This window comes from Capra hircus, chromosome 9, assembly GCF_001704415.2.
Source record: "Capra hircus breed San Clemente chromosome 9, ASM170441v1, whole genome shotgun sequence".
In the NCBI taxonomy this organism is placed as follows: domain Eukaryota; kingdom Metazoa; phylum Chordata; class Mammalia; order Artiodactyla; family Bovidae; genus Capra; species Capra hircus.
In genome coordinates this window covers 73966619-73992909 of record NC_030816.1, presented here as the reverse complement: position 1 = coordinate 73992909, position 26291 = coordinate 73966619, and the positions used below count along the sequence as shown (strand labels likewise).

General features: G+C 45.3%; 2 pseudogenes; one reads left to right on the top strand and one right to left on the bottom strand.

Moving 5' to 3' along the window:
- LOC108636771 overlaps positions 1-26291 on the bottom strand; it is a 90381-nt pseudogene that overhangs the window by 5523 nt on the left and 58567 nt on the right.
- LOC102170692 lies at positions 2701-10147 on the top strand (annotated as a pseudogene).

Sequence of the window (26291 nt, the reverse complement as noted above, 5' to 3'; positions counted from 1 at the left end):
TGGGCCAGGCCTTTCTCCAGGCTTCCAAGACCCATCCTAGTGGGAGATCAGCAGCATCTCCTTGGCCTTGCTAAGTCCTGTGACCCCCTAATTGTGAACTCTCCCTTCCCCAGCTTTGGGTTCTGTGCTCATCCTCCCCCACTGTGATCCTGCTTCCTCAGGAGCAGCCCCCAAAGGCTCCCCATCTCTCCTCAGGACACTTGGAGACATTCTCACAGTCCTCTGTGTTTAGGCCTCTCCTTCTGAGCTGGCCTGGCCCACCTCTGGAAAAAATTGTGTCAGTTCATGCTAGGTGTGGAGCCTTTGAACAGAGTGGAGATAGGCATATCCAGGACGGTGTGGTTTTTTGTGTGATCAAGTCTTCCTCCTCTTCCTCAGCCAGTAACTAGGGTGTGTTTGGGATAGGGGGCATAGACAGGGCTGTCCTGCTCTGTCAGCCCAGCCCTGCAGCCCTATTCCGCTCTCACATAACTGGGGGAGGAGGTCTATGGGTCTTTTTCTCCCAACCTCACCCTCACTGTGTTTTGCCTTCACACATGCTCACTCTCTTTCCTATAATTTCACCATCAGTCCTCAGCCCAGACCTGGACAGCCATGGTGTGAGGTTCAAGGCCAAGTGAATGGAGAGGTTTTTCTCTCCTATAACTGTGATCTTGCTAACATCACGTTCAAGAGTCCTCTGGGAGAATTCTGGAGCTGAGGTCCCTATCGTTTTCTGAAAATTAGAGGGCAGCCTGGTTGATATATCCCCTAAAAATGTATTGGAGATGATCATTCTGAACAGCACTAACACTAACAACAATAATCAAAAGGGACGGTAATGAAAGGCTGTCTAGATTCCTGATGTCTATTTTTATCTTATGTTCTTTCTTCATTTCCATCCATGGACCGGAGCTCTTCAATTTGTACTATTTATGCAGTTGGGGAGGCTCCCGTTAGTGATCAGTTATCTCTTAATGAGATAAAGATAAATATAAAATATATTTATAATATCTATATTATATATATATATGTATATATAAATGGTGGGTCGGGGGGCTTCCCTGGTGGTCCAGTGGTAAAGACTCCATGCTTAGACTGCTAGGGGGTAGGAGTTTGTTCCCTGGTTAAGGAACAAGACCCTACATGCCTCATGGCACAGCCAGAAACTAAAAATGATGCATCTTAATTTCTATCCGGGGAAACTAAATTTTAAACCTTAACCTTTAAATATTAAAACTAAAAAATTAATACAGTCCATTAAAGAAAATGCAGCAATATTCATTAAATTAGAAGTTCAAGGTGACATGGGGAAACAGAGTACAGATTCAAAGAAAAAAAAGACCATTAGTTACTGAACTACATGATGAAGTGTTTGAGGCAAATTTATTGTCTTCAAGTTTGAAATGCATCAAGAAATAAGACATATTCATCTTATGAAGATACAAACCCTCCAGCACCATGATCTTGGACTTCCTCCCTACAGAACTGTAGAAAAACCTGTGTTTGTGGTGTAAGCCATCCAGTCTGTGGTCCTTTGTATGGCAGGACCAGCCGACTAGTATAGGCTCCTCTGCTGTGCTGTGCCTAGTTGCTCAGTCCTGTCTGACTCTTTGCGACTCTACGTACTATAGCCCTCCAGGCTCCTCCGTCCACAGGGATTCTCCAGGCAAGAATACTGGAGTGAGTTACCAGGCCCTCCTCCAAGGGTTCTTCCCAACCCAGGAACCGAACCAGGGTCTCCTGCCTTGCAGGTGGATTCTTTACCAGCTGAGCTACTTAGGAGCAAAATATAGGCTCCTACCCTCCTACAGAGACTGGGAGATGCCAGTACTATCTCTTTTAATACTTCACATTCAAAGAGATGGCTCCCAAGGCCCACACTCTAGAGCCTCCAGGCATAACTGCCAAACCAAATACCGTGACTACTGAACCCCACATGCCAAAGGCCAGTGCTCCACAGCAAGAAAAGCCACCTCAGTGAGAAGCCCAAGCACTGCAACTAGAGAGGAGCCCCTGCTAGCTGCAGCAGGAGAAAGCCTGCACTCAGAAACACAGACCCAGGGCAACCAAAAAAAAAAAAAAATCTGTTAACAGATGCTACTCCAGTATTCTTCCCTGGGAAATCCCATGGACATAGGAGCCTAGCTGGCTATGGTCCATGAGGTCTCAAAGAGTTGGACATGACTTAGGGACTAAACAGCAGCAACAACAGCAAAGGAAGTTATACATTATTAGATAATACACAGTAGGAAAGCTCATGTCACACAGACTGGCAAATCAGTATCCTTCACTGATTCCGTTTCCACTAGGTGTATAGCTTGTCTTAGTTTCTCATTCTTCCTTTCATCTGGGTGGGCTTGGTCATAGAGTATGCTAGCACATTTAAGTAATAAATGGCCTTAATAAGTCACCTTAAGAGAAAGAAAGAAACAGATGGCTCCCAGAGCTTTGAGAAAACAGGCCTCAGTTGTAAAACTGGTAAGAGAAAAAGTGACAACAAGATTTTGAAATAAAATGTTCTAAGAAAAGGGAAGTCAGAGGCCGAGAGCCAGGAATGAGCTCAAGCTTCATCTCAAGTTTAGTCCAGCTAAAAGAAATATTAAGGTTACCCTGGTCACACTTCTCAAAAAAAGCCAGTGGAAACCACACAGCAACTCACCTAAGGAAGAAAAAGTCCTCAATAGTCAGGATAAAGGAGGTCAAACCAAAGTCTCCAGAATGTCAATAAGATACAGACTAGCAAGTGATCATGACGATGATGATAAAAATAAAAGGTGAGTTTCATTCTGACATTTGTACAGACAAAAAAAATGTGGGTTGAAACTTCATTTCTGCGTTAGAATAGAGGGATATGCCTCTATTATAAAACAGTAATAATAATAGGAATATTGTAATATTCCTCTATCATAAAACAGGAATATCCTTTTCCCTGACAATATTTCAGCCCATAATTTTACCATCTATTGATGATCCTGGACAGATAACATATTCATTAACACTAGAGAACAAGCAGTAACTGAACATGTAGTCAGTCAATAAATATTTATTGGACTCTTGCTGAGAAATGGGAACTTGGCAGGCGCGGAGACAGCAGCTGCCCCTGTTGACCATCTCCTCACACACTGTGGCCAGGATCTCTCTCTGTGTCAACCACACTCTTCATCTGAACCATGGAGCACAGTAATTGAGTTCAGTGACTCTTGCCTCAATTCATCCCACAAGGATGGCACATAGCCAGAACCAGTTTTAGATGTCTGGATGAGAAGTTAATTCACTACACACTGTGAAATTAACTCCATACAGCAGTTCTTCCAATTAACTAGATTGATGAAATCAGGTGGAAGGGGGTTCAGTTATTTTGAGAACTCATTTTCTGGGTGTTGAGTACAGACTGTGGGAAAGTTTATGACCAGGGAGTCCAGGCCAGAATTCCCTCTTCTCCTCCTCCTTCTGTCACACCTGAGACAGGCTGGGACCTGGACTAAGGTCTCATCAAGCATCAAAATGCAAAGACACTATAAAGGGAGAAAAAGTGCTGCATGCATGCACAGTTTGGACAATTATGAGCAACAAGATACAAAATGATCAAGCCCCAACTGCCACTACTGAGGTGTTGGGAGCAAAACAAGGTAGTGAGTATAAGCCTACACACAGCACCACCAATGGGGTGGGCAGACCACCTAAGCCACGCCTTCTGCCTCACCCACGGATCTGCCCCCATCTTCAGCCCATATAAGGGACCAGCCTGTCCCCCTCAGGATCAAGCGAAGGAACTTGTTTCCCTTCCCTCGAACTGTAGTAAGAATTCTGATGAAACAGAGCAGGACCCTATGGTCCTTGCCCCGCCATGTCCTCAGCCTGCTTTTTGTCTGTGGAAAAGCTTTAGCCACACACTAAGCTTAATCAGAGAAGTGAAAAAATGAAGAAATTAAGGAAAATAGTCAACAGAGACCAAATAAGAATAATATAGTCATTAAGCATAGTCAAAGACTGTGAGGTCCTTCTCAAGGGCTGTTGATAATATTCTGAGCTCTATCCTGTGAGCTGTCTTATAGATACATAAATTCCCACCAGTTGGAAGAAATTAGCTACATGATGACTAGACAGTAGCCATGATATAAGCTGCCACAATTCCAGGAATTGTCCTCAAGGAGATGAGAACAAACCAGCCATGGAACCAAAGGTTAACTGTACTTGAAACAATCAGGAGGACTTTGGTCAGACCATCCATGACCAATTTGGGGATGACTGTCAGAGCTGACTGTGCTGTTTCTGCATGCAGCCCCCTCCCTCTGTCTATAAAAGTTCTTGCCTACTGATTGTCAGTTGTGGGGAGTCAGCCTTTGGACAGATGTCCATCCTTCCCACACCTCCCTCACCTCCATTTGTTGTTTAGTCACTAAGTGTGTGACTCTTTGTGACCCCATGAACTGTAGCTTGCCAGACTCCTCTGTCCATGGGATTTTCCAGGCAAGAATACTGGGGTGGGTTGCTATTTCCTTCTGCAAGGGATCTTTTGGAGGCAGGGATTGAACCCACACATCCTGCATTGATGGGTGGATTCTGGGCAGATTCTCTACCACTGAACCACCATGGAAATCCCCTACCCCCTTCCTCTCCACCGTTGCTGGCATCCAAACTAAGGCAAACTTTCCTTTCCATCAACATGACCTCTTTAATGGCTTTTGAGCGGGAAGCAGCCAGACCCTAGTTCAGGAACACCAATAAAACCTAGCCTGAATTTCTCGTCTGGCCTGTTATCAATTTCTATTGATTAAATACCTGAGAGGAGGTACCCCATGTCCAAGGTAAGGAGCAATGGCTGTGCTTTGCTGGAGCAGCTGTGAAGAGATATCCCACGTCCAAGGTAAGAGAAACCCAAGTGAGACAGTAGCACTAAGAGAGGGCGTCAGAGGGCAGACAGATGGAAACCACAATCACAGACAACTAGCCAATCTGATCACATGGACCACAGCCTCGTCTAACTCAGTGAAACCAAGCCATGCTGTGTGGGGCAACCCAAGATGGGCGGGTCACGGTGGAGAGGTCTGACAGAATGTGGTCCACTGGAGAAGGGAATGGCAAGCCACTTCAGTATTCTTGCCTTGAGAACCCCATGAATAGTGTGAAAAAGCAAAAAGACAGGACACTGAAAGATGAACTCCCCAGGTCGGTAGGTGCCAACATGCTACTGGAGATTAGTGGAGAAATAACTTCAGAAAGAATGAAGGGATTGAGCCAAAGAAAAACAACACCCAGTTGTGGATGGGAATGGTGATAGAAGCAAGGTTCGATGCTGTAAAGAGCAATATTGCATAGGAACCTGGAATGTTAGGTCCATGAATCAAGGCAGATTGGAAGTGGTCAAACAGGAGGTGACAAGAGTGAATATTGACATTCTAGGAATCAGCGAACTAAAATGGACTGGAATGGGTGAATTTAACTTAGATGACTATTATATCTACTGCTGTGGACAGGAATCCCTTAGAAGAAATGGAGTAGCCATCATGGTCAACAAGAGTCCAAAATGCAGTACTTGGATATAATATCAAAAATGACAGAATGATCTCTGTTCATTTCCAAGGCAAACATTCAATATCACGGTAATGCAAGCCTATGCCCCAACCAGGAACGCTGAAGAAGTGGAAGGTGAATGGTCTATGAAGACCTACAAGCCCTGCTAGAACTAACACCTAAAAAAGATGTCCTTTTCATTATGGAGGACTGGAATTCAAAAGTAGGAAGTCAAGAAACACCTGGAGTAACAGGAAAATTTGGCCTTGGAGTATGTAATGAAGCAGGGCAAAGGCTAATAGAGTTTCGCCAAGAGAACACACTGGTCATAGCAAACACCAACAACACAAGAGAAAACTCTATACATGGACATCACAGATGGTCAACACCGAAATCAGATTGATTATATTCTTTGCAGTCAAGATGGAGAAGCCCTATACAGTCAGCAAAAACAAGACAGGGAGCTGACTGTGGCTCAGATCATGAACTCCTTATTGCCAAATCAGACTGAAATTGAAGAAAGTAGGGGAAACCACTAGACCATTCAAGTATGACCTAAATCAAATCCCTTATGACTATACAGTGGAAGTGAGAAATAGATTTAAGGGACTAGATGTGATAGATAGAGTGCCTGATAAACTATGGACAGAAGTTTGTGACATTGTACAGGAGACAGGGATCAAGACCATCCCCATGGAAAAGAAATGCAAAAATGCAAAATGGCTATCTGGGGAGGCCTTATAAATGGCTGTGAAAAGAAGAAAAGGGAAAAGCAAAGGAGAAAAGGAAAGATCTAAGCATCTGAATGCAGAGTTCCAAAGAATAGCAAGGAGAGAGACATAAGAAAGCCTTCCTCAACGATCAATGCAAAGAAATAGAGGAAAATAACAGAATGGGAAAGCCTAGAGATCTCTTCAAGAAAGTTAGAGATACCAAGGGAACATTTCATGCAAAGATGGGCTCGATAAAGTACAGAAACGGTATGGGCCTAACAGAAGCAGAAGATATTAAGAAGAGGTGGCAAGAATACACGGAACTGTACAAAAAAGATCTTCACAAGCAAGATAATCACGATGGTGTGATCACTCACCTAGAGCCAGACATCTTGGAATGTGAAGGCAAGTGGGCCTTAGAAAGCATCACTACGAACAAAGCTAGTGGAGGTGATGGAATTCCAGGTGAGCTATTTCAAATCCTGAAAGATGATGCTGTGAAAGTGCTGCACTCAATATGCCAGCAAATTTGGAAAACTCAGCAGTGGCCACAGGACTGGAAAAGGTCAGTTTTCATTCCAATCCCAAAGAAAGGCAATGCCAAAGATGCTCAAACTACCACACAATTGCACTCATCTCACATGCTAGTAGAGTAGTGTTCAAAATTCTCCAAGCCAGGCTTCAGCAATATGTGAACCATGAACTTCCAGATGTTCAAGCTGGTTTTAGAAAAGGCAGAGGAACCAGAGATCAAACTGCCAACATCTGCTGGATCATCAAAAAAGCAAGAGAGTTCCAGAAAAACATCAATTTCTGCTTTCTTGACTATGCCAAAGCCTTTGACTGTGTGGATCACAAGAAACTGTGGAAAATTCTGAAAGAGATGGGGATATCAGACCACCTGACCCACCTCTTGAGCAACCTGTATGCAGGTCAGGAAGCAACAGTTAGAACTGGACATGGAAAAATAGACTGGTTCCAAATAGGAAAAGGAGTATGTTGAGGCTGGATATTGTCACCCTGCTTATTTAACTTATATGCAGAGTACATCACGAGAAATGCTGGGCTGAAAGAAGCACAAGCTGGAATCAAGATTTCCAGGAGAAATATCAATAACCTCAGATATGCAGATGAAACCACCCTTATGTCAGAAAGTGAAGAGGAAGTAAAAAGCCTGTTGATGAAAGTGAAAGAGGAGAGTGAAAAAGTTGGCTTAAAGCTCAACATTCAGAAAATTAAGATCATGGCATCTGGTCCCACCTCTTCATGGGAAATAGATGGGGAAACAGTGGAAACACTGTCAGACTTCATTTTTTTGGGCCTCAAAATCACTGCAGATGGTGACTGCAGCCATGAAATTAAAAGACACTTACTCCTTGGAAGGAAAATTATGACCAACCTAGATAGCATATTGAAAAGCAGAGACATGACTTTGCCAACAAAGGTTCATCTAGTCAGGGCTATGGTTTTTCCAGTGGTCATGTATGGATGTGAGAGTTGGACTGTGAAGAAAGCTGAGCACTGAAGAATTGATGCTTTTGAACTGTGGTGTTGGAGAAGACTCTTGAGAGTCCCTTGAACTGCAAGGAGATCCAACCAGTCCTTTCTAAAGGAGATCAGTCCTGGGTGTTCTTTGGAACGAATGATGCTAAAGCTGAAACTCCAAATCTTTTGTAAAGAATTGACTCATTGGAAAAGACTCTGATGCTGGAAGGGATTGGGGGCAGGAGGAAAAGGGGACGACAGAGGATGAGATGGCTAGATGGCATCACTGACTCGATGGACATGGGTTTGGGTGGACTCCAAGATTTGGTGATGGACAGGGAGCCATGGCCTGCTGTGGTTCAAGAGGTCGCAATGATTCGGACACGACTGAGTGACTGAACTGAATTGATGATCTGTGCACAGAGCTCCTTCTGGTCCCTTCCTAGTACTGATTAACTGAAGTAGGTCCCTTCCCTACTGCTCTCTGCCCTTGAAGGACCACCAGGTCCCTTCCCTACTGCCTCTGGTCCCTTCTTGCTACTGCTGAAGAGATGTACCTCCCTTCCCTATTGCTCTCTGGTCTCTACTTACTACTGCTGAAGGGAAGTAGATCCCTTCCCTACTGCTCTCAGCCGTTGAAGGACCAGCAGGTCCTCCCTTACTTCTCTCAGGTCCCTTCTTACTATTGCTGAAGGGAATTAGGTCCCTTCCCTACTGCTCTGGGCCCTTGAAGGACCAGCGCTCTTTATCACAAATCAGTTAACACTGGCAGGGTGGCCGGGGTAGGAGCTACTTGTCTTTCAAGGGCTCGGGCCGGGTGGGCAGCAGCAGGTGGCCTAGCTTCTCCTGGGCAGTGGAGGCAGGCACACACAGCAGGATGGATGTGCAGGGCTGTCTCCCTGGGATGGGGATTGGCAGGCTGCCACTGTACAGCTCAGATTCACTAGGCTGCCTGTGGCCCGGGCCCTCCCTGCCCCCGGAACTTCCACACACTGTATCAGTTTTGGGCTTGAGCTGTCCTGTCCTGGCAAAGTAGATTCTGAAGTTATGACACTAAATGCACCTCAACTTGACAGTAACTTCAAAAAGCTTCACAGTCTTAGAGTTGAAATGAAGGAAAAGTTGCCATCCAGAAATTGAGGAGGGAAAACTTCAGCCTTGGACAAAACAACCAGCAGAAGAACCCATTTATGATCCTGTACATGCAGCTCCAGCCGTGTCTGCACGTGTGCTTTATATCAGCCTAGGGATTTGCTGTCCAGTTATGTTTCTTGCAGTACTAGTATTAGCTGTTTTGTGTCTTCATCGTATGAAAAGGATTGAACTGGAAGATAGCATCAGCACCAGCAGTAGTTCCCAAGGGCTGTCTCAGTCCCAGTCGTTCCCAAATGTCTCGATATGTGGGAGGCAACACACCCAACAGGACAACCCCCATCTCCAGTTATCCGACCTTGTGGGTAGAGGAGTAGGACTTGAGAAGTGTCGCTCTTTTGGAGGCCAGAGCTAAGGTGAATGATATCAAAATATCTTTCCAGAGAGAGGAACTCAAAAGATATATATTCTAAGAAGGTACCTTTTGGTGTACTTTCCATGGGTTTATATAGGTGAAAAAGATCCAGATAAAGAGCAACAAGCATTTGTAAAAACAGAGATCGAGCTTCTGAAATTCAGGTGACTACGATGCTCCCTGAAAATTGTGAGCTACGAGATCTTCATCACAGAAATCTTCCTATTACCCATGTGTGAACAGAAGAAGGGGAAAAGCCCATGGTGGATTGCCTTACATGATCTGGGGGTATCTTAAATTGTTTTTATGACAGTGCAAATATGTAGAGGCCAATAGTCTGCAGGAAACTTCTCAACAAAACCTAGTTCACATGGCTGCTCAGATTGCCTGTGGAATGAGCTACCTGGTCAGAAAGAAGTCACCCACAAAGCCCTGGCAGCAAGGAGCTCTATCATTGATGACAACTTCAAGTTAAGAGCAAAGCCAGTCCCTCTCCAAGTCTTGTTCCCCAAGGACTCTCACTGTCTGGGGAACAACAAAAACACGGGATTGATGGATGGCTTTTGAAAGTCTGGTTAATAATGAGTTCTCCAGCCTTCTCTGGTGATCAAGTGGCTAAGACTCCACACTCCGAATGCAGGGGCCTGTGTTTAATCCCTGGTGGGGGAACTGGATCCTGCACGCCACAACTAAGAAGTCAGCATGCTGCTACTAAAAGAGCCCACGTGTTTATTACTCTGGCCAAACGCCCTAAGTGGACATCTACCCATTTGATGTGGCTGCATAACTGAAAGAGGGTTACCAAATAGCCCAGACTATCAACTGTCCTGATGAACTATTTATGTGATGGCTTGTGCTGGGCCTTCGATCCAGAGGAGAGGTGGAGTTCCAGAAGCTGGCCCAGTGTCTCACAGAGGTCCATGCCACCCTGGGGGCCTGTGTCTGACTCTCCTCTCACAGTCCCCCAGCATCAGGAGGAAGGTGCCTGTCGAGGCCCACTTGGAGCCAGCCAGTCACATACATCACCCAGCACCACAGAAGCAGATTTTTCTTTCAGAACAACGTGCCTTAGGAATGCTTTAGCATCTCAACTTTCTAAGACAGACTTATGGATATGGAATACTTTCTCACTTTTATTAGGTTTCACTGAAAATGTTTGTGTAAATTTTTTACAGACAGTTGCCTTTGAGGTACAGGTATATTCTTACAAAATAGTTTTTTTAATTGTTTAAACATACATAGTTGAATTAATAATCTTACTACCAACTGCTTTTTATTTTCTTAACTTCTACAAGATAATGCACGTGATTCACCTTTAAAGTTTTGCTTGCTTTCTTTCTTTTGGGAGTGATTTGTCTTCAACATACAGTACTTTTTCTTAGGAAAATGAAAACTGTCCAGCAGTTATGGGCTAATGCCCCCCTCTCCTTTGCTGCAGAGTAACTACCTTGGTCCAAAGTGCCATAGAGGAAGCCACAGGTGTGAGCAGAGGATAGTGGCCATATAACAACTCTAGCGTCACATCTAGGCCAGCTGCTGGTGGGTCTTCTTTGTTCCCTGTGGCCCTTCTTATGCCAAAACACATAATCGCCTCTATCCCGTGATGGCTGGTCTAGCTGAACTAATGATTAGGGGTTGGTGAGCCCACATCACAACGGTCAACTCTGACATTCCATGACCAGAGGCCTCATCTCTGCCAGGCCCCAGGAACATACCAGGAGCCACGTTTAAATGGTGTGACTTTCTCCAGTGCAACACTCGGGGTCTGTGTTGTGAGCCTTCAAGTAGAAAATGGCACGTAGCACCTTTCTGACCACAGATACCTCTGATATCACCGGTTCTGCTGGGTCATCTGCCCAAGAAGCAGCTCCAGCCATGCTCATCATTCACCAATTGTGACTGCTTTTGTGCTGGGGTCTGTGAAGCCTAAACTATTTCTTCTGTACCATTACAGGAAACCTAAGACCACAGTGGCAGTTAAATGGAGATAGGATAGGGACCACACCCCTGCAGCCCTCGAGAGGCTGTAGATTGGTACTTGTCTCTGTATTTCCTCCAGAATATTGTGTACACATACTATTGGTGGATGGGGAAGTAGGGTCTGAAGTTTGAATCTGGAATTCACTAATATGGTAAACTTCACCCTACAATAATTTGCTAGCTACTTAGGTTTCAATGAATGTCACAAGTCCAGAGCATGTGGAATGACCGCTGTGTGGTCTGTGGACCCAGTGATAACCACTGTAAACAGAAACTGGGACTACTGTCCATTGATGGCCTGGTACTCTGATCATCGCTTCAACACTTGGGGGACCATGATGATGCTACAGTTCCTGTGCCTGATATTAGAAACACACGAGTGCAATGTGAATGTGAGAGTAGTTTCTGCTTCTGCAGGTTCACTTACCCCAGTAAATAACCATGTGGCTCTTTGTGAAAGAATGAAAGGGCTTTTGCACTAGATGTAGTGATGAAAGGGCCCTCCTCTTTAGAACATGGCTTCTATCTTTGGTAGCTGAGATCTGAAAAATGGCTCAGATACGGAAAATGGGCCTGGATCAGGTGTTTGGTAGGGATGGCTGCCTTTGGCTTTCTGATCATCCAGCCTTGTCTTCTGTCTCTCTTTATTTCTTTCAGTGGTCCAGTTTGTATCTAGGTTCCTGCCCATCTGCTTGCCTTTAGGATTGCCCTGTGCTATAAGCCAGCATCATGTTCTCTGCAGTCAGGCCCTGGCTGCCCTTGAGACTCCGTAATCACTTTGACCCCTGCACCTCCTTTTCTGCTGCCCTAGAGCACCCCCACCTGGAATCTGATTTTTCCACAACTTCAATCCCTATTCATGATAGAAGCCCACAGGAACACCATGTGCTATCACCATCCCTGACCCTCTGCAAAAGCCATCCTTGGGCTACTGAAGATGCTTCTCATCCACGCTTTCCTCTCGGGCTCCACGGAGTCCATCAGGCTTTCCCATGGAGCTGGTGGACTGCACTCTTTCCTGCCCTTTCACACCGCATCTGCCCTGGCAGATTCACTTCTCTGAGCCTTGGATCCCCTCCTCTACCACCTGCCTTAGAAGTTCTTGATTTTCTCTTTCATGCCATGTGAGCCAGGCCTTTCTCTAGGTTTCCAAGACCCATCCTAGCAGGAGATCACCATGTCTCCCCAACCTTGCTAAGCCCAGTGACCCATAATTATAAACTCTCCCTTATCTAGATTTGGGTTCTGAGCTCATCCTCCCCACCCCCGGCCCCACTGACTGTGATCTACTTCCTCAGAAACAGCCCCGTCACCCTCTGCATGTCCCTCAGAACACTCAGAGAGAAGCTGACAGTCCTCTGGGTTTAGGCCTTTCCTTCTGAGCCAGCCTGGCCCATCCCTGGGAAACGTATGTGTCTGTTAGTGCCACATGCACGGCTTGTGAACAGAGTGGAAATGGGGCACATCCAGGGTTGTGGTGTTTCTTGCCTGACTGAGGCTTCGTCGTCTTCCTGAGTCGTAACTGGTGAGGGTGGGGGAGCAGGCGGGGCCGTGCTGCTCAGTCAGCCCAGGCCTGCAGCCCTACTCTGCTCTCACTGAACTGGGGGAGGAGGCCTATGTGTCGTCTTCTCCCAACCTCACCCTCACTGTAGTTTGCCTTCACAGACACTCACTCTCTTTCCTTTAACTTCACCATCGATCCTCAGCCCAGACCTGGACAGCTGTGGTGTGAGGTTCAAGGTCAGGTGGACAGAGAGGTTTTTCTCTCCTATGATTGTGGTCACGCTAAAATCATATTCACAAGTCCTTTGGGAGAAGAAGTGAAAACCATAAAGGCCTGGGAAACACAGATCGAAATACTCAGAGACATCAGGGACCAACTGCGTGACTTTACACTGGAGAAAAACACAGTAACAGGTACGGTAGAAAGTCCAAGTACAGGAGGAGCAGATTGGGGGCTTGAAAATACAGTTAGATATTGGTCCTTCCCTAGTTGTCCAGTGGAAAGAGCAGCTATTGCATGAGAGACCAGGGCCAGATTAGCTGGGTGCAGGTGACATGGACCCAGGGGAGGTGGACACAGGTGGGGCAAAGAATCTGTCAATCCCAAAGGCTGAGCTCCTTCTTTCCCATGGGGCAGACCCTCTCACCCTGCAGGCCAGGATGGCATGTCACTGTGAGGATGACAGACACATCAGTGGATCCTGGCAGTTTGTCTTGAATGGACAAATGAGGCCTCACTTTGATTTGGAGAGTGGATCACCCTGGAGGCAGATGCATGAAAGAGAAGTGGGAGAATGACAGAGCGGTGACCGACTTCCTGAAGAAGGTCTCCATGGAGACTGTCGGGCCTGGCCTCAGGCTTTCATGGTGCGCTGGGATAAAATGTTGAAGACCACGGGTAAGTGAGAGGGGAGGAGAAAGTGATCGTCCTCTCATGGTGACATGGACCCACTGCTGTGTGTGTGTGTGTGTGTGTGTGTGTGTGTGTGTGCGTGTTTGAGGAAGTGATCCATCGGAGGTTTTATTGTTCCTGGGAGAACAATGCTCTGCCATATCCTTCCTCTTCCACCTCCTGATGTCTCTCCTCACAGCACAGGCCTTTGGATGATTGAACATGGATTTTTTCTGATCCCAAACCTGTAAACATCTTTTTAATTTCATGGATTTATTTCTAATTGTACCCTCTTTCCAGAATCATTTTTCAAATGTCACCAGTCCTTCTTCTGGAAATCTGTCAATGCCACCTCTGCTGTCAGCTCCTGAGGACTCCATTTTCATGTCACCATCTCTAATGTCACAGCAGGACTGAGTGGCTGTATTGGAAACCTTGCTCCCCCATTAGCTGTCAGAGTGCCGTGAGGACTGGGCTCCTCCCTCCCCACCATCTCGCCTGAGTTCTGTCTCAGGGGCCTCCATCTGATGGGTGTAAACTTTCTGCATAGTAGGGGTACCTGAGTCATGGGGACGAGGAGGCATCAGCTTACTTTGGGATCTGGACAAGGGCTTCACTCTTACTCTCCTTGCAGCATCACCAACCATGGGCCCCTCTACCATGCAGCCCACCGCCACAGCCATCAAGTCCAAAGCCTGGATCCTCCCGTACTCCTCACCACTTTCATCATAACTGTCTTCCTGGGCTGAGTCCTTTCCAGGAACAGGTACTGAGGGCAGAATTCAGAGGGAAGGCAGGGGCACAGGGCCTGGCGTGAGGACGGGGAAGGTGAATCCCAGCCAACCCCTGCCCCTCACTGAACTTCCTCATCCTGGAAATGAGCAGGGGGATAAGACCCCATATCACCTGAGAGCAGAACTCAGACAAGCTCAGCCCTGAGTTCTGAAAAGTCCCCACTGTCAGGTGACATTATGAAAAGGGAGGTGCCTTCACTAGGCTAAGGGCCTATTGATGCTTAAAGGGTTTAGCCAAGTCCCCTGACTGAGCACAGACTTCTGGCTGGCAGGACCCAGGGTAGGTGGTGTGAGAACAGCAGGCACTCAGGGTGAGGGCAGGACTCAGGGGGGCTGAGAGCAGCATGGGGGCTCCACATGATGTGTCAGCGGGGAGGGGACCAACCCAGGGGCCAAGATAAGAGGGCCTGCGTTCTCATCCCAGGAGGAAGGGGTAGGAAGGCCTTTGCAGAACCAACTCCAAAGGTCTGTTCTCACAGGAAGTGGCTTGGGTCAAGCAGGCAAGGCAGGAGCCCCGCAGCAGAGACTGTGGGAAGGGCTGAGGCTAGGCCTGTGCTCCTGGAGCAGCAGTAGTTGTGGTTCAGCCTGTGGCCTACACACCACCAGCCTCCTGGGAACCCAGAGCCTCCATCACTGAGCGGTCCTGCCTTGAGCAGAGGTGCCTGGGGATGGTGGGCCTGAGCTGGGGTGGAGGTGCCCAGCGGGGAGGGAGCAGGAAGAGATGGGGGGCATGGACCCTGGTCCTGAGAGCTGTGTGTGCTGCTCAGAGGCTGGAGGGGAGTGAAGGAAGAAGGTTTGCCTGCAGTCCCCCAAGGCTGTCAGGAAGCAAGGCCCCTCCTCCGGGGACTTGCTCCCTAGTCCTTTAGGACCCCCTCGGGGAGGATCCAGACTTGAGTAACGGGAGCAGATTGATTCCTCACTGGCTCCAGTCCTGAGCCTGAGCAGGGGGTGTCAGGGCCTGGGGTGACTCTGTGATGCAGGAAGCAAGGAGGAGGTGACAAGAAGCTGCTGGGCCTGGGGTGGGGGTGGAAGACATAGGAGCCCCTCAGTGAGGGCAGGCTTGGAGGGGTGCTGGGGAAGGGCAGCCCCAGGAAATTGACAGGATTTCCTCAGCATCCTGGACCAAGGCCTCTTTCTTTTCTGCAGATGATGCTGCTCCCAGGAAGCCCCAACAGGTGTTCTGTCGGCCTCAGGATTCAGTCTTTGCTTCGCCGCCTTTGTTCTCCTTCTGTTCACTTTAGAGCCTGGAGAGCAGACCCAGGAATTGTCGAATTGAGCTGCAGGAGTTGCTTGTATATTTTTGAGATTAATTCTTTGTCAGTTGCTTTGTTTGCTATTATTTTCTCCCATTCTGAAGGCTGTCTTTTCACTTTGCTTATAGCTTCCTTTGTTGTGCAAAAGCTTTTAATTTTAATTAGGTCCCATTTGTTTATTTTTGCTTTTATTTCCAATATTCTGGGATGTGGGTCATAGAGGATCCTGCTATGATTTATGTCGGAGAGTGTTTTGCCTATGTTCTCCTCTAGGAGTTTTATAGTTTCTGGCCTTATGTTTAGATCTTTAATCCATTTTGAGTTTATTTTTGTGTATGATGTTAGAAAGTGTTCTAGTTTTATTTTTTTACAAGTCGTTGACCAGTTTTCCCAGAACTTGTTAAAGAGATTGTCTTTTCTCCATTGTATATTCTTGCCTCCTTTGTCAAAGATAAGGTGACAATAGGTGCGTGGATTTAACTCTGGGCTTTCTATTTTGTTCCACTGATCTATATTTCTGTCTTTGTGCCAGTACCATACTTTCTTGATGATTGTGGCTTTGTAGTAGAGCCTGAAGTCAGGAAGGTTGATTCCTCCAGTTCCAGTCTTCTTTCTCAAGATTGCTTTGGCTATTCAAGGTTTTTTGTATTTCCGTACAAATTGTGATATTATTTGATCTAGTTCTGTGAAAAATACTGTTGGTAGCTTGATAGGGATTGCATTAAATCTATAGATTGCTTTGGGTAGTATACTCATTTTCACTATATTGATTTTTCTGATCCATGAACACGGTATATTTCTCCATCTATTTGTGTCCTCTTTGATTTCTTTCACCAGTGTTTTATAGTTTTCTATATATAGGTCTTTTGTTTCTTTAGGTAGATATATTCCTAAGTATTTTATTCGTTTCATTGCAATAGTGAATGGAATTGTCTCTTTAATTCCTCTTTCTGTTTTCTTATTGTTAGTGTATAGAATGCAAGGGATTTCTATGTGTTGATTCTATACCCTGCAACTTTACTATATTCATTAATTAGTACTAGTACTTTTCTGGTGGAGTCTTTAGGGTTTTCTATGTAGAGGATTATGTCATCTGCAAACAGTGAGAGTTTTACTTCTTCTTTTCCAATTTGGATTCCTTTTATTTCTTTTTCTGCTCTGATTGCTATGGCCAAAACTTCCAAAACTATGTTGAATAGCAGTGGTGAGAGTGGGCACCCTTATCTTGTTCCTGACTTTAGGGGTAATGTTTTCAATTTTTCACTATCGAGGATAATGTTTGCTGTGGGTTTGTCATATATAGCTTTCATTATGTTGAGGTATGTTCCTTCTATTCCTGCTTTCTCGAGGGTTTTTATCATAAATGGATGTTGAATTTTGTCAAAGGCTTTTTCTGTATCTACTGAGATAATCATATGGTTTTTATTTTTCAATTTGTTAATGTGGTGTATTACATTGATTGATTTGTGGATATTGAAGAATCCTTGCATCCCTGGGATAAAGCCCACTTGGTCATGATGGATGATTTTTTAATATGTTGTTGGATTCTGTTTGCTAGAATTTTGTTAAGGATTTTTGCATCTATGTTCATCAGTGATATTGGCCTGTAGTTTTCTTTTTTTGTGGCATCTTTGCCCGGTTTTGGTATTAGCGTGATTGTGGCCTCATAGAATGAGTTTACCTTCCTCTGCAATTTTCTGGAACAGTTTGAGTAGGATAGATGTTAGCTCTTCTCTAAATTTTTGCTAGAATTCAGCTGTGAAGCCACCTGGTCCTGGGCTTTCGTTTGCTAGAAGATTTCTGATTACAGTTTCAATTTCCATGCTTGTGATGGGTCTATTAAGATTTTCCATTTCTTCCTGGTTCAGTTTTGGAAAGTTGTACTTTTCTAAGAATTTGTCCATTTCCTCCAAGTTGTCCATTTTATTGGTATATAGTTGCTGATAGTAGTCTCTTATGATCTTTTGTATTTCTGTGTTGTCTGTTGTGATCGCTCCATTTTTATTCCTAATTTTGTTGATTTGATTTTTCTCCCTTTGTTTCTTGATGAATCTGGCTAATGCTTTGTCAATTTTATTTAACTTCTCAAAGAACCAGTTTTTGGCTTTGTTGATTTTTGCTGTGGTCTCTTTTGTTACTTTTGCATGTATTTCTACCCTAATTTTTAAGATTTCTTTCCTTCTACTAACCCTGGGGTTCTTCATTTCTTCCTTTTCTAGTTGCTTTAGGTATTCAGTTCAGTTCAGTTCAGTCGCTCAGTCGTGTCCGACTCTTTGCGACCCCATGAATCACAGCACGCCAGGCCTCCCTGTCCATCACCAACTCCCGAAGTTCACTCAGACTCACGTCCATCAAGTCAGTGATGCCATCCAGCCATCTCATCCTCTGTCGTCCCCTCCTCCTTCTGCCCCCAATCCCCCCCAGCATCAAAGTCTTTTCCAATGAGTCAACTCTTCGCATGAGGTGGCCAGAGTACTGGAGTTTCAGCTTTAGCATCATTCCTTCCAAAGTAATCCCAGGGTTGATCTCCTTCAGAATGGAATGGTTGGATCTCCTTGCAGTCCAAGGGACTCTCAAGAGTCTTCTCCAACACCACAGTTCAAAAGCTTTAGGTGTAGAGTTAGGTTATTTATTTGACTTTTTCCTTGTTTCTTGAGGTAAGCCTGTATTGCTATGAACCTTCCCCTTAGCACTGCTTTTACAGTGTCCCACAGGTATGAGTTATTGTGTTTTCATTTTCATTCATTTCTATGTATATTTTGATTTCTTTTTTTATTTCTTCTGTGATTTGTTGATTATTCAGCAACGTGTTGTTCAGTCTTCATATGTTGGAATTGTTAAGTTTTTCTCCTGTTCAGTTCAGTTCAGTCACTCAGTCGTGTCCAACTCTTTGTGACCTCATGAATCGCAGCACGCCAGGCCTCCCTGTCCAGCACCAACTCCCAGAATTCACTCAAACTTACGTCCATCGAGTCAGTGATGCCATCCAGCCATCTCATGCTCTGTCGTGCCCTTCTCCTCCTACCCCCAATCCCTCCCGGCATCAAAGTCTTTTCCAGTGAGTCAGCTCTTCACATGAGGTAGCCAAAGTACTGGAGTTTCAGCTTCAGCATCATTCCCTCCAAAGAAATCTCAGGGCTGATCTCCTTCAGAATGGACTGGTTGGACCTCCTTGCAGTCCAAGGGACTTTCAAGAGTCTTCTCCAACACCACAGTTCAACAGCATCAATTCTTCAGCACTCAGCTTTCATCACAGTCCAACTCTCACATCTATACATGACCACTGGAAAAACCATAGCCTTGACTAGACGGACCTTAGTTGGCAAAGTCATGTCTCTGCTTTTCAATATGCTCTCTAGATTGGTCATAACTTTTCTTCCAAGGAGTAAGAGTCTTTTAATTTCATGGCTGCAATCACCATCTGCAGTGATTTTGGAGCCCCCAAAAATAAGGTTTGACACTGTTTCTACTGTTTCCCCATCTATTTGTCATGAAGTGATGGGACCAGATGCCATGATCTTCGTTTTCTGAGTGCTGAGCCTTAAGCCAACTTTTTCACTCTCCACTTTCACTTTCATCAAGAGGCTCTTTAGTTCCTCTTCACTTTCTGCCATAAGGGTGGTGTCATCTGCATATCTGAGGTGATTGATATTTCTCCTGGAAATCTTGATTGCAGCTTGCGCTTCTTCCAGCCCAGAGTTTCTCATGATGTACTCTGCAGAGAAGTTAAATAAACAGGGTAACAATATACAGCCTTGTCGGACTCCTTTTCCTATTTGGAACCAGTCTGTTGTTCCATGTGCAGTTCTAACTGTTGCTTCCTGACCTGCATATAGGTTTCTCAAGAGGCAGGTCAGGTGGTCTGGTATTCCCATCTCTTTCAGAATTTTCCAGTTTATTGTGATCCACACAATCAAAGACTTTGGCATAGTCAATAAAGCAGAAATAGATATTTTTGTGGAACTCGCTTGCTCTTTCGATGATCCAGCAGATGTTGGCAATTTGATCTCTTGTTCCTCTGCCTTTTCTAAAACCAGCTTGAACATCTGAAAGTTCACCGTTCACGTATTGCTGAAGCCTGGCTTGGAGAATTTTGAGCATTACTTTTCTCCTGTAATTGACATCTAATCTTATTCCATTGTGGTCAGAAAAGATGCTTGGAATGATTTCAATTTATTTGAATTGACCAAGGCTAGATATATGGCCCACGATGTGATCTATCCTAGAGAAGGTTCTATGTGCACTTGAGAAAAAGGTGAAATTCATCGTTTTGGGGTGAAATGTCCTATAGATATCAATTAGGTCTAACTGGTCTATTTTATCATTTAAAGTTTGTGTTTCCTTGTTAATTTTCTGTTTAGTTGATCTATCCATAGGTGTGAGTTGGGTATTAAAGTCTCCCACTATTATTGTGTCATTATTAGTTTCCCCTTTTATACTTGTTAGTATTTGTCTTACATATTGCATGGTCTTCATTGGAAAAGACTCTGATGCTGGGAGGGATTGGGGGCAGGAGGAGAAGGGGACGACAGAGGATGAGATGGCTGGATGGCATCACTGACTCGATGGTCGTGAGTCTGAGTGAACTCCGGGAGTTGGTGATGGACAGGGAGGCTTGGCGTGCTGCGATTCATGAGGTCGCAAAGAATCAGACACGACTGAGTGACTGAACTGAACTGAACTGATGTTGGGTGCATATATATTTATAATTGTTATATCTTCTTCTTGGATTGATCTTTTGATCATTATGTAGTGTCATTCTTTGTCTCTTTTCACAGCCTTTGTTTTAAAGTCTATTTTATCTGATATGAGTATTGTTCCTCCTGCTTTCTTTTGGTCGCTATTTGCATGGAATATCTTTTTCCAGCCCTTCACATTTAGTCTGTATGTGTCCCTTGTTTTGAGGTGGGTTTCTTGTAGACAACATATATAGGGGTCTTGTTTTTGTATCCATTTAGCTAATCTTCTGGAGAGGGCAATGGCACCCCACTCCAGTACTCTTGCCTGGGTAATCCCATGGATGGAGGAGCCTGGTAGGCTGCAGTCCATGGGGTCGCTAAGAATCGGACACTACTGAACGACTTCACTTTCATTTTTCACTTTCATGCATTGGAGAAGTAAATAGCAACCCATTCCAGTATTCTTGTCTGGAGAATCCCAGGGACGGCAGAGCCTGGTGGGCTGCCATCTGTGGGGTCGCACAGAGCCAGACACGATTGAAGCGACTTAGCAGCAGCAGCAGCACCCAGTGTTTGTCTTTTGGTTGGGGCATTCAACCCATTTACATGTAAGGTAATTATTGATAAGTATGATCCTGTTGCCATTTACTTTAGTGTTTTGGGTTCAAGTTTATACACCCTTTCTGTGTTTCCTGTCTAGAGAAGATCCTTTAGCATTTGCTGGAGAGCTTGTTTGGTGGTGCTGAATTCTCTCAGCTTTTGCTCGTCTGTAAAGCTTTTGATTTCTCCTTCATATTTGAATGAGATCCTTGCTGGGTACAGTAATCTGGGCTGTAGGTTATTTTCTTTCATCACTTTAAGTATGTCTTGCCATTCCCTTCTGGCCTGAAGTGTTTCTATTGAAAGATCAGCTGTTATCCTTATGGGAATCCCCTTACGTGTTGTTTGTTGTTTTTCCCTTGCTGCTTTTAATATTTGTTCTTTGTTAATTTGATTAATATGTGTCTTGGGGTGTTTTGCTTTGGGTTTATCCTGTTTGGGACTCTCTGGGTTTCTTGCACTTGGGTGACTATTTCCTTCCCCATTTTAGGGAAGTTTTCAACTATTATCTCCTCAAGTATTTTCTCATGGCCTTTCTTTTTGTCTTCTTCTTCTGGGACTCCTATGATTTGAATGTTGGGGCGTTTAACGTTGTCCCAGAGGTCTCTGAGGTTGTCCTCAATTCTTTTAATTCTTTTTTCTTTTTTCCTCTCTGTTTCATTTATTTCTACCATTCTATCTTCTACCTCACTAATCCTATCTTCTGCCTCCATTATTCTACTGTTGGTTCCCTCCAGAGTGTTTTTGAGTTCATTTATTGCATTATTCATTATAAATTGCCTCTTTTTTATTACTTCTAGGTCCTTGTTAAACATCTCTTGCATCTTCTCAATCCTTGTCTCCAGGCTATTTATCTGTAACTCCATTTTGTTTTCAAGGTTTTGGATCATTTTCACTGTCATTATTCGAAATTCTTTATCAAGTATATTCCCTATCTCTTCCCCTTTTGTTTGGTTTGGTGGGCATTTATCTTGTTCCTTTACCTGCTGGTTATTTCTCTGCCTTTTCATCTTGTTTATATTGCTGTGTTTGGGGTGGCTTTCCATATTCTGGCAGTTTGTGGTTCCTCTTTTTTGTGGATGTTTCTTGCTGTGGGTGGGGTTGGACGTGTGGCTTGTCAAGGTTTCCTGGTTAGGGAAGCTTGTGTCGGTATTCTGGTGAGTGGAGCTGGATTTCTTCTCTCTGGAGTGCACTGGAGTGCACTGAAGTGTCCAGTAATGGTTTTTGAGATGTCACTGTGTGTGGTGTGACTTTGGGCAGCCTGCATATTGAAGCTCAGGGCTATGTTCCTGTGTTGCTGAAGAATTTGCGTGGTATGTCTTTCTCTGGAACTTGTTGACCTTTGAGTGGTGCTTGGTTTCAGTGTAGGTATGGAGGCATTTGATGAGCTCCTATCGATTAATGTTCCCTGGAGTCAGGAGTTCTCTGGTGTTCTCAGGATTTGGACTTAAGCCGCCTGCCTCTGGTTTTCAGTCGTATTCTTACAGTAGCCTCAAGACTTCTCCATCTATACAGCACTGATGATTAAACATCTAGGTTGATGGTGAAAAGTTTCCCACAGTGAGGGACACCTGGAGAGGTACACAGAGTTACATGGAAAAGAGAAGAGAAGAGGGAGGAGGGAGACAGAAGTGACCAGGAGGAGAAGAGGGGGAATCAAAAGGGGAGAGAGCAAGCTAGCCAGTAATCACTTCCCTAGGTGCTCGCCACAGTCTGGATCCCTCAGAGATGTTTATGGAGTTACACAGAGAAGAGAAGAGGGAGGAAGGAGACAGAGGTGGCCAGGAGGATAAAAGAGGGAATCAAAAGGAGAGAGACAGATCCAGCTAGCAATCAGTTCCCTAAGTGTTCTCCACAGCCCAGAACACACAAAGAGATTCACAGGGTTGGATAGAGAAGAGAAGGGGGAGGGAGGAGATACAGGCTACCTGGTGAAGAAAAAGGAGAATCCAAAGCGGGGAGAGCAATCCAGCCAGTAATCTCACTTCCACGTAAAAATGGGTACTGAAGATTGGGTTCTTAAAGGTACAAAATTGATAACAAATACCAAAAGTAAAGATTAAAAATCTAAAGTAGAGGTTAAATTCTCAAAAATACAATATTAAAGAAAAAAACAAAGTCACAAAAATTATAAAATATATATATATATGAAGTTTGCTTTAAAAATTGGGTCTTTTTTTGCAAAGTAATAGTAGGTTATAAAAATGAAAATTAAAGGAGTAATACAGTCAGACACGACTGAGCAACTTCCCTTTCACTTTTTGCTTTCATGCACTGGAGAAGGAAATGGCAAGCCACTCCAGTGTTCTTGCCTGGAGAATCGCAGGGACAGGGGAGCATGGTGGGCTGCCATCTAGGGGTCACACAGAGTTGGACACGACTGAAGTGACTTAGCAGCAGCAGCAGCAGCAGCAGCAGCAGCAGCAGAGGAGTTAAAAAAATTTTTTTTAATTTAAGAAATGATAATAGTAAAAATATATTTAGGACTTTTTCTGGTGTTGTGGACAGTGTGGGGTCAGTTCATTTTCAGATAGTTCCTTGATCCGGCTTACACTTCTCAAGATCTATCGGCCCATTCCTATGTAGTTGGTGCTAACTGCAGGGTTTTAATCTATTGCAACTGTCACTTCCAATTCGGTTCCCTCTGTTTATTTTAGCTTCTGTTTGCCGGCCTCTACAGTGTCTAATTTCCATCCTGACACAAGGGGGCAGTGGTGGTCACTTTTTTTTTAGGCTCACTTATTCAGTCCTGCTATGGGGAGGGAGGAACACGGCAAACAAATATCACTGGCGTCTGTGGGGAGTGCTCCCAGGGTCTCGGCCACATTGCGTTTGCCCCCACTCATGGCGTGTGAGCTTTCCCAGTCTACACTGCTCAAGCTCTAGGTTGCTGTGCCAGGAAATGTCTGAGGCCAGTCTTGGGTTGAGTGCCCTTCCCAGGTCAAAGCTGCTCAGGTTCAGGTTCTCGGGTACTCCACAAAGGCGCAGACTTGATTGGGCCTGCATTTTGTGCCCTTCCCCAGTCCGACCAGCTCAAGTGACCAGGTGCTTGGCAGGCTGCTACTTATCGCCTCCTGGGCCCAGCCGCTCGGTTTTCTGGGTATACAACAGGTGCACCTTCTCAGGTGCGCCTATGTCTCCTCTGGGGAGCTGATCTCTGGCTGCGACCTTCCCGGCGATGTCAACCGTCCAGAATCTCAAGGAGTCTTGGTTAACAAGGAAGCCTGCTTGCAGTTTGGTAGATGATGCCTCTTTGGGGCTGTGATTCCCCTCTTCCGTCTCTGGCTGCCCTCTCCTGCCTGTCTCCAGTGGGGGATGGGCCAGTCCACAGCCGCCTAGCACTGATCAGTCCTTTGTTCTGTGAGTGGGCCTGGTAGGGTTTTAGGTTAGGGCTTTTTGCAGGATAGCTAGCTGTCCCACAGTCTGGTTTGCTACCTCAAGTTAGTTCCCTTGGATTGCCCTCAGGGCATTCAGGCACGGTCCTTACTCTAAGCAATGCAGCCTCACTGCCCAGCCCCCGCTTGCTAGTGGAGGATGCAAGGGACTGCCCTGCTTCTCCACTGGGAGTTGCCTTAGGCACATAATCTGTGGCTTTTAATTATTTATTTATTTTTCCTCCCGGGTTATGTTGCCCTCTGAGGTTCCAAGGCTCACCACAGATTAGCCGGTGAGAGTGTTTCCTGGTGTTTGGAAACATCTCTTTTTTTAAGACTCTCTTCCCAGGAGGGGGAGGGAAAGATGGCGGAGGAATAGGACGGGAAGACCACTTTCTCCCTCACAAATTCCTCAAAAGAACATTTCAATGCCGAGCAAACTCCACAAAACAACTTCTGTAGGCTGGCAGAGGACATCAGGCAACCAGAAAAGCAGACCATTGTCTTCAAAAACAGGTAGGAAAAAATATAAAAGATGAAAAAGGAGACAAAGGAGGTGGGGAGGGAGCTCCGTCCCGGGAAGGGAATTTTAAGAAGAGAGGTTTCCAAACACCAGGATACACTCTCCCTGCCGAGTCTGTGGCGAGCCTTGGAAACACAGAGGGAAACATAACAGGAAGGAAAAACAGATAAATAATTAAAACCAACAGATTACAAGCCCAACAGTAACTCCCCCAGCGGAAAAGCAGCACAGACGCCTGCATCCGCCATTGGGAAGTGGGGGCAGGGCAGGGACGCGGGGGAGGCGCAGGCTGCAGTGCTTTGTAAGAATCGGGCAGGAATGCCCCACGCGCAACCAGAATGATCTAACTTGGGCTAGCAAACCAGACTGTGGGATAGCTACCGCACGAAAAGCTCGAACATAAGACACCGCCAGGACCGAGCACAGAACAAAGGACGGATCGGAAAAAGCCAGCTGCAGACCATCCCCCGCCGGGGACAGGCAGCCAGAGCCGTAAGGACTGGAAAGGGGCAATTGCAGACCCGGAGAGACTTTACTTACCTAACTGCAAGCAGGCTTCTTTGCTAAGACTTCTGGGGGTGCTGGACAGTCACAATCTGCCTCACGGGGTGCACCAGTGGTCCACCCAGAAAGCTAAGCAGCAGCGGCAGAAAAGGTGACAAGCCACGGTGATCGCGCTCGCCAAACTCCTGAGCTACTCGGACCTGGGAAGGGCACAAAGCGCAGTCCCAGCCGAATTTGTGCCTCTGAGGGCTGCCTGAGGGCCGAACCTGAGCGGCTTGGACCGGGGAAGTGCACGCAGCCTAGGGCCGGCCCCTGACGGTTCCCGGCTGAGCATCGTAGAGCCAGAGCGGTTTGTGCGCCTCGAGAAAGGACAGGTCAAGCGGGGCTGAGATACTGTGTGCACACAACAGTGCTATTTGTTTGCAGCATCCCCCCTCCCCACAGCGCGACTGAACTAGTGAGCCTAAAAAACCAGCAAACAGAAGTTAAACAGAGGGAACCACCTTGGAAGTGATCCCACATGGCCCATAACATCAGAGAAGGGCTAGATATATTTTTAATATTTTTAAAATCATTCCTTTTTTTTTGCTTTTTTGTTTTTTTTTTCTAACTTTTTTAAAATTGTTAAGTCTTCTATTTCTCCTCTAATTTTTATTTCTATAACCTATTATTACTATTTTAAAAAAAAAGACTTTTTTTTTTTTTTAAAGGCAAACACCATATATAGTCTTTGGATGGTTGTTGGTGTTTTTTTTTTTGTTTTGTTTTTTTGTTTGTTTGTTTGTTTTTCAATAATTCTTTTTTTTTCTTTCTTCCTTTTTCCTTCTGCTTTTCTTTAATATTGTATCTTTGAAAATCCAACCTCTACTCTAGATTTTTAATCTTTGCTCTTAGGTTTTTGTTGTCAATTTTGTACATTTAAAAACCCAAACTTCACTACCCAAATTTACCTGAGAGCGAGATTACTGGCTTGACCACTCTCTCCTCC